The following is an 8,256-nucleotide window of genomic DNA, read 5'->3' on the forward strand; positions in this document are numbered from 1 at the left end:
CCCTGATGCTATCGTGGTGAATGATTTATCCACCGTGTACCTCATTCCTGCACTGTGCTGAAGCAATAATGCTGGGGAGAACTTGGAGTGATTAGTTTGCCTCTGGTGTGGGCTACAATCAAAGGTTAATGGCCTTGAGCACCCAAGAAGTTCAATTAATGACCTGAAATGGCCTAGCTGGAAGGCCTTTATTAAATGGACCATTAACACAAGGAACACTATTTCATGCCTTTGTAAACATGAGTAAAATACTCCTCACATCCAAAGCACTCCAGCCATGTGCTAAATCAGCAAACACCTGAAGAACTCTTTGTTCAGAGATGGGCCCCAGCTGCCTTATGGACACACATTTCCACCATCACAAGTTTAAGCTCTCTAGAAGGTCAAAAGTCTTGGGGAAAAAACCCTCTGGTTTCTGACACTACCAGGAAGCAGCAGTTTTATACCAGCTCCTCTACTTCCTCAGTCTCTGCTCCCACCAAAATCCCCAAAAGCCTGAAATGAGCACAGTGAAGAAGAGTATCCTTCAGAGTCCTCCTGGGGAAAGAAAAGGAGTGCTGGTACTCATTGAAGGAGCTTTGCTAACAGCTGTGGGGACAGACCCATCCCTTGCACCGTAAAAACTTTACCTGATTGTTCTGCTCATCCTTGTCACTGAGTGTGAGGGGGAAGAATGTGGATGGCAGCAACCAAGAGCTGCTTCAGCAGCTGATTTATTAAAATGTAGAAAGATTTTTTTTTTTTTAACCAAGATAACTCTTAGAGATGGTTCTAGCAAGAGTGGAGCTGGGAAGAAACCTCCAAGGCCAGCGACTTGCACAGGATCCAGTCACTCCCTCAGTGCCCTTGAAGTCACACATTGAACTGCTTTTAAATTGCCCAGTCCCAGCTTCTTCCTCTGCTGGAGACAGATGCAAGGTCCTTTCTCCACAGGCCATCCATCTATTTTTATTTCATTTATAAAATGGTGATGCCTAAAGAGGCTCCCTGGAACAGGGGCCGGACAGAGTTAAAGGAATAAAGCAGGGGTTTATTAAAAACCCTTCAAAGGGTTCACCTTGGGCAGTGCCAGAGCCCAGCTGTGCCTCCACCATCCCACCCAGCATGGATCCCAAGTCAGGAGTTTTGACACTTTTATAAGTTTTGGTGCATTTCCACCTTGGGGTTCATTGTCCCATCCCAGCTCCAGGCTCTGCAGTCCCACCCTCCCAGATTCTCTCCTCAATTCTCTGCTCTTTGCACTTTCTGGGGCTGAAGCTGCAGCGGTGTCCTTGGTTGTGGGCTGGAAAAGGATTGTTTTGTGTGACAGAGCTGTGAGCAGAACTTGGAACACTTGGTGTGGAGTTCAGAGTTATATCCTAATGCAGCACAGAGTCTGGGAAATAATAAAAGCCAAAACTTAAAGCATCACCTTAACCCACAACAGCTCCTTGGCCAGGACCAAGCCAGCTGTGACACAACAAGGCAGGAGAATGTCACCGTGCAGCCAGCACAGATTTGCTTTCTGAGGCTGCCCATCCCAGCTATAAAATTCCCTGCCAAAACAAATTGGATTAAGTTCAGATCAGATTATGTGAGAGCTGGGCTGTGGGGACTTTTCAAACTGGCCTTTCTTCAGCAAGAAGAGCTCCAGAGGCTCAGCATGACAACAAGAGAGGGAGAAAGGGAGAGAGCCTGAAGCCATGGAGAGAGAACTGGGCTCCTGGGGAGGGGAGAACCAAGGGAGATAAGATGCAAGGTAAATAAAAAGGCACAAGAGCTTAGTTGTGACTTCAGAGAGAGAAAGTGGGGGGCAAGGGGTCAAACTTTACACTAATTAACCTTGTATCAGCAAACCTTGAAAGCCTGAACCGCCCCAGGGGCCGTCAACCTGGGCTATCTTCATCTTGGAAACCAAGGATGAAAAGAGTGACAAAAAAGGGACAGCTCCACCTTCAGACCCCAGGCAGTTCGCAACGCTACAGGTCCCACCTGAAAATGGGATTTTGCTCTGGAATCTCCTCACAGCATGGCATAAATTTGTATTTAAAAAAAAAATAAAAAGTGTTGTGAAAATGTGCACCTGCTCCCTGATCCACCAAAGCAGGGATCTGTGAGCTCACCTTTAAACACAGGACACTGGTAACCCAGACAATCTGAAATCATTAAACATTTGCTTTTCTGGAGCAGTCCAAGTATTGCCATGGGTGTCCTGCACAATTAACTGAAGCAACACCTGGTTCTGTCAATGCTATGGACACAGCAGTACAAATCATGCAGCAACACACACAGACAGAGAAATCATGAAGATTAATGCATAAGATACATTGAAAACCCATGTCTTGTGCAGGAGATCTATATGGGATATAGAACAAAGGTAATTATATCTCTGTTCTCAGTGGCTAATAGGAAAATAGTAAGCCTAATTTGTGTGTTCTGGCTAGAGGAAACACAGCATAATTGCCATTTAATGCCTTTACTTGTTGGCTTGGAAAGAGAGTTTCAATTCTTGGTGCATTAACACCGGAAAAACATCAGAGGAAAAGGTGCTTTATTCAAACACTGAATACCCAGCTTCATTCTGATAAATAAAACCAACCTCCATATTATCTTCTTGATTTCCCCCCATTAGAACCTGGGATCTCCAAAACCACTGGGGGATCCACTCAGAGCTTCTGCACACAAAATGGAGATTATTTTTTTTCCTTGGCGGTGGAGTCCCGAATTACAATCACAAACACCTGGAGTTACTGCAGGACAAATTAACTCTGCTAGAGGGTCAGGAAGATCAACCCCACAAGCAACATGGAGGGGACTTCTCCTTATCAAACTTCTATCTGGAAATTCTGCACACCTTTGTCCCTCTGGTATAGAACAAAAATGTCAATTTTTCTGGATTTGGGGAAGGTAGTGCCAGCTCTGCCTAGCCCCTAGCACACACCAAAGTAACAAATGATCCCAGCAGAGGCAAGAACAAAGCTGCATTCCCATTCTCTCAGTATGAGGGACCAGAACTCCTGAAAAGCCCCTTTTGCTTCCCAGTCCAGTTTGCATTTGTTTAAGCCCAAGGCAGACAAACAAGAGAGGAGCCCCCAGGAATCCATAACCACCCTGATGCTTCTGGGTAGCAAACCATCTCCACTGCCATCTGTTTTCAGTCACTTCCAAACGAGTTCTGAAGAGTCAATTGTTTTCTTCTAGGAAAAATAAACATGCAAGCTGCTATTCACCCGATTTCCAGCAATTTTCTGCTGTGGGTAAATGTAGCTTCAGATTTTAGAGCTAAGTCTCATTCTCATCCAAAGAATTTTGCAATATAATTACCTCATTTTTACTGACTTGGATAAATGTTGCCCTTTTAAAAAAAACGAAAATAAAAGGGGGGTGTGAAGTCTGCAAGACTAATTCCTCCTCCTGCCCCTTTGTTATAAAATCTTGGAACAATTGACAGTGATTAATCTCACTTGATATTTCTTTGGTTCTCTATTTGTTGATTTAAAGGCATTTTATGACTGATTGTTTTCAGTTGCCTGGACAGCGGTCAGATCTGTACTGTGGTTTGATTTGGCTTTCGGGGAGCAAAACTATTATTTTTCTTATTTTTACAGCTCCAAAACATAGTGGCTGACGGAGGTGGCCTGTCAAAAACCATCTATGTGAAACCCAAACTACCTCCAGATTGAGAGAAGATGGCTCGGACACGCTGCAGGCAGATTACACAAGCAAGATGTGGAAGGCAATAACCCAATTTATTTTAGTTTTATTACTAGTTTTTAAGATGCCCAGCTTGCACCTAGTCTCAAATACAGTGGCAAAATCCGTCCTTAAATGTAACAGCAGTAGTTTTGTAGGAATAACTTCAGCCTTTGGAGCAGCACTGGTGGAGCTGGTGTGGAGCTGCATTTTCTATTTGTTTTGGGGCTGGAGTGCTGCAGTCCAAGTAATTCCCATCCCTGCTTGCCTGGGAAAGGCTGTGCTCAGTGACAGGAGTGTGAAACAGCTTCTGAGAGTCTGAACCACGAAGAAAAAAACATAAAATAGTGAGGAGAGCTCAAGAGAGGAAGGTGTTCATAGTGAACAGCTCAATACCCATCACCTTCAACCTCCTGTCTCTACAGCTTTTGACTTCAAACCTTACCTTCAATTTTGGCCTCTTTTCATCTCTGCATCTTCCTTTTACCCCTATCTCACCCCCGTGCCCACCTATCTGCCTTCTGTCTTCACTTCTCTCATGGTGCATCTACAAACCAAATTAACACTACTTGAACATCATCCCTGGCTCATCCTTCTGGTTTGCTTTTTATTTTATTCCAAGCTAAAACCTCACCAGCTTCTACTTCGAACAAGGCTGGATGGAGTTTGGAGCTACCTGGGATAGTGGAAGGTACTAAGTTTTCTTAAATGTCGTTTTCAGTCCAAACTATTCTGGGATTCTCTGACTCAAAATTTACATGTGAGCATAAACCTGCGGAGAAAGCAGCTGCTGTTGACTCCAGTTTGCTAAAAATTTAGGCCCAAAAGAATAAATGTTCTTACAACCTGTTTTCCTGGGTAGATGATGGGCTCTGCTTACACATCTTCATGTTTGCCCCTGTCCAGTTAGCCAAGATTAGGAGAAGACAGCTCCAAGGCAAGCACTAGATGGTGGCACCTCAGGGACAGTCACAGCCCAGGGCCCCTCATCCCTTTTTGAAATCTGTGGTCCCACCACCCGAAGTTTGCAGCACATGAAACAACCAGAACAAGTGCATAAACACAGTGAAATGAGGGGTGGGACTCATTATTTTCCAGACTCTCCCTGCTTGCAAAGGAAGTTCTCTCCACCACCTGAGTCTCCCTCCCCTTTCACTGCCCACATCACTTCCCAGGCTGCCTCTTCTGGTATTCCTGGTTGGAATTAGGATTACTACCAGCTCTTTTAAAAATAAAAATAACCCACACAGTTCTTTCTTTAGTTACCAGATTATTATTCACCCTTTCAGCCCATTCTGAAGCATCTTACATTACTCAGATGCAGTGCCCCTGCTTTTCTCATCGAGGGCCTATGGCCCTGCTACTGTTTTCAAGCTTCACACTTATATTTTCATGGAGTTTTACTTTTCTTCTTCCAGTCCCCTCCTCCACAACACACTGAAAGCAGTGGAAGTGAGCCCTACATTATGCCCTGAGAGCCTGTGTGTAACAATAGACTTGAGCTTGGTTTTACTAAATCACTCATCCCAACATCTTCTCTCCCTTGCTTTCTAAACCATGGCCATAAATTGTTGGGAAAACAGCAGAACAGTCATATCTTTGCATTCATGCCCTCAACAGCTCTTCTAACATCCTACAAATATGGGCCACCAAATCCACCAGGCCACATTTAATCGTGCACAACACACTGGTGGAGGGAGTTTCCCTCACCCTTGCTCACATACAGATCTTTCAACCCAGCTGAAACATCTGGGAATTCTTCTTCCAGCTCCACAAATCCCACCGTGTTCCTTTCCCTTCCATTCCTGATCATCTTCTTAGGGTACCACCTTCTCCAGGCACGCATCCTTTCTTCTCAACCACTTGGGCACAGGACAGATTGGGACTATCCTAGAACAAATAAATCCCAGTGCTTTTCCCATCTCCTCTGCTTTCCACCACTCTGATCTCATTTCTGTCATCTGATTCCTCTTTATCCACATTGCCTGTTCTCATACCCATTCACGTCACACATTTAAGAAGGTGGCAAGGAATGTCAAATGTCTTTATAATCTCACTAAGCCACATTTGCCGCTTCAACCGCCAGCTTAGTTCACTGCTCTCCTTTTAAATAAACACAAACAACCCCAGAAGACGTAACAACAACAGAAACAGGCGGGCAGCAGAGCAGGACATGCTGAAACTCAGCGTGGTCCCCCATTAGGGGGAAAATTTCGAGTGTTTTAATCATGACAACGGCACCACAATGAATCAGTGGATCTGACGGGTCAGCCTCTCGGCTGGTGCAGCGCCAGCAGCTTCCACAGGGGTTCATCAGGCATGAATTGGCCCCATATGTGAAAACCCTCCACAATTTGTCCAGTTTCTCCCATCCCCACGGAGCGGAGCCTCCATATGTGAGATCCCACAGAGCTGTCAGCCAACGTCACATTTCAATAAGAGCAAAAAACAACCGGGGCTGCACAAACCGGCGGAACAATCCCATTGCTCATCAACTGGCAAGTGACCTCCGTTGGCAGTGCTTGTGTTGATCACAACCCTTTCTGTGGAACAAAACAGAGGAACTACCACGCCAGAACAGCCTCAGTGATCCATCTTCCCCCTGCCTCCTGTCTCCAGCAGAGGCCAAGGCTGATGTTGGAACGGGAGGTTAAAGATGGATCCACGACGCCTGCGAGGCACCTGGGCTGCTTGTGCAATCCTTCACCCCTGACCCAGGGAAAAACCTCTCCTGTTCCATGCAAGTGTGCAATATGTTATCCCAGAGAGGAAAGGCTCTCAGGGGCTAAAATAAAGCAACATATGTCCAAGTCAGACTGTCCTCTCTTTTTTCTGTGTTTATTTTAGCTTGACTGATATAGCTGAACATCCTCTTCTTAAGATCAGGTCTTTGACTTCAAAAATTAATTGATTTTTGTGTCAAAAATATTGTTCTTACCAAAATTAATAGCTTCTCTCACAGAGATAGATGCATAGGATTATTTTTTTCCACCTTACCCGTTTCTCATGGTTTTAATCCCTTTCCTTGCCTATTCAGCACCAAATTAATGTTGGTCCATTTTGTAGATAAATCCTCTCCCTCCAAACTTTATAAACTTTTATTCTTTTCTACCTTTATTCCATCTTGTCTTGGACATGATTTACACAGTTCAGCTCCAACATTATTTGGCTCAGTCCTGAACAGAGATTGCTTCTCAGTTCTCACAAGGCAAACAAATAGATCAGGTGAAAAAATTAAAACCTAAAATAATATCTTGTACTTGAAGTCAGGGAAGTGGATGGCTATACAATAAGTCATACCCTTTCTAAACTGAGATTTGTTATAAAATGCAAACCATTCTCCAGTTCGAAAGTGAAGATGGTGATCAGCTGACTGTTTTATTTCTATGTATTCTTGTCACAAAACCACTGATTTTGCAAATATTAAACCCAAAGAAATATGAACTGAACTATTTCTTTCATTTTTTCCATCTCTGAAAGAAGTGATTTTTAAACTCTGTGCCTGGTAGAACATGCTAAGATGAAAATCTCTCAAACTAATTTAGAAACGAAGTATAGACATTTTTGGTTTAAGCTGCTAGCAAAAAAAAAAAAAAAATTAAAAAAAGTTGGGTCTCTCAAATTATTAATACTCAGAGCATCTCCTGATTCTGGAGACTGAAGCAGAGAGGGAAAACTCCTGCATCCATCCCCAAGCTGGATATTTTGCGAGGTACCAACTGCCAGTCCTGGCAGCCCCGGCACCCTCATTAGGTGATAAATTAATGCTTCGCTGCCGCTGTGCCCTTGCCAAGCTGGGCAGAGCTCCAGCCCGAGCCTGGCTTGTCCAACCAGCACCCACCCTCTAGTGGGATGAGGGAAAAGTGCTGCTCCAGCTGCTCCCGACCAGATCCATCCTGCAGCTGCTGGACACCCAGAAGATGCTCCCTTAGGATGGGCACGGCCAGATCTTCCCTCCCCTGCTCCTCTCTGCCCTCCACAGCTCTGCTGGACCATAAGGTGTTTTATCTCTGAGAGATGATTCCAGCCAGGATGAGCTCCTGCAAGGGACTCCTGGGATCATCTTTTCTTTCAAGCTCTTCTTTGTGCACTGCAGGGTCAGGGTTGTTTTAACTGCATTTCTGTAGGTGACCAAGCAGTGACAACCCAGGGAAATGAGTGGCTGTGTCATTCTGTGCCAAAAACAGTGTGGCAGCAGGAGCAGGGCACTGAGTGTCCCCTGTGCTGGCACTGCTGAGGTCACACTGGGAGTGCTGTGTCCAGTTCTGGGACCCTCAATTCAGGAAGGACATGGAGGGGCTGGAGTGTGTCCAGAGAAGGGAACGGAGCTGGGAAGGGGCTGGAGCCCCAGGAGGGGCTGAGGGAGCTGGGAAGGGGCTCAGCCTGGAGAAAAGGGGGATCAGGGGGGACCTTGTGGCTCTGCACAACTCCCTGACAGGAGGGGACAGCCGGGGGGATTTGGGATCTGCTCCAGGGAACAGGGACAGGAGCAGAGGGAACGGCCTCGGGCTGGGCCAGGGGAGCTCAGGTTGGACACCAGCAGGAATTTCTGCATGGAAAGGGTGCTCAGGGATTGGAACTGCC

The sequence above is a fragment of the Cinclus cinclus genome, chromosome 14, assembly GCF_963662255.1.
Source record: "Cinclus cinclus chromosome 14, bCinCin1.1, whole genome shotgun sequence".
NCBI lineage: Eukaryota > Metazoa > Chordata > Aves > Passeriformes > Cinclidae > Cinclus > Cinclus cinclus.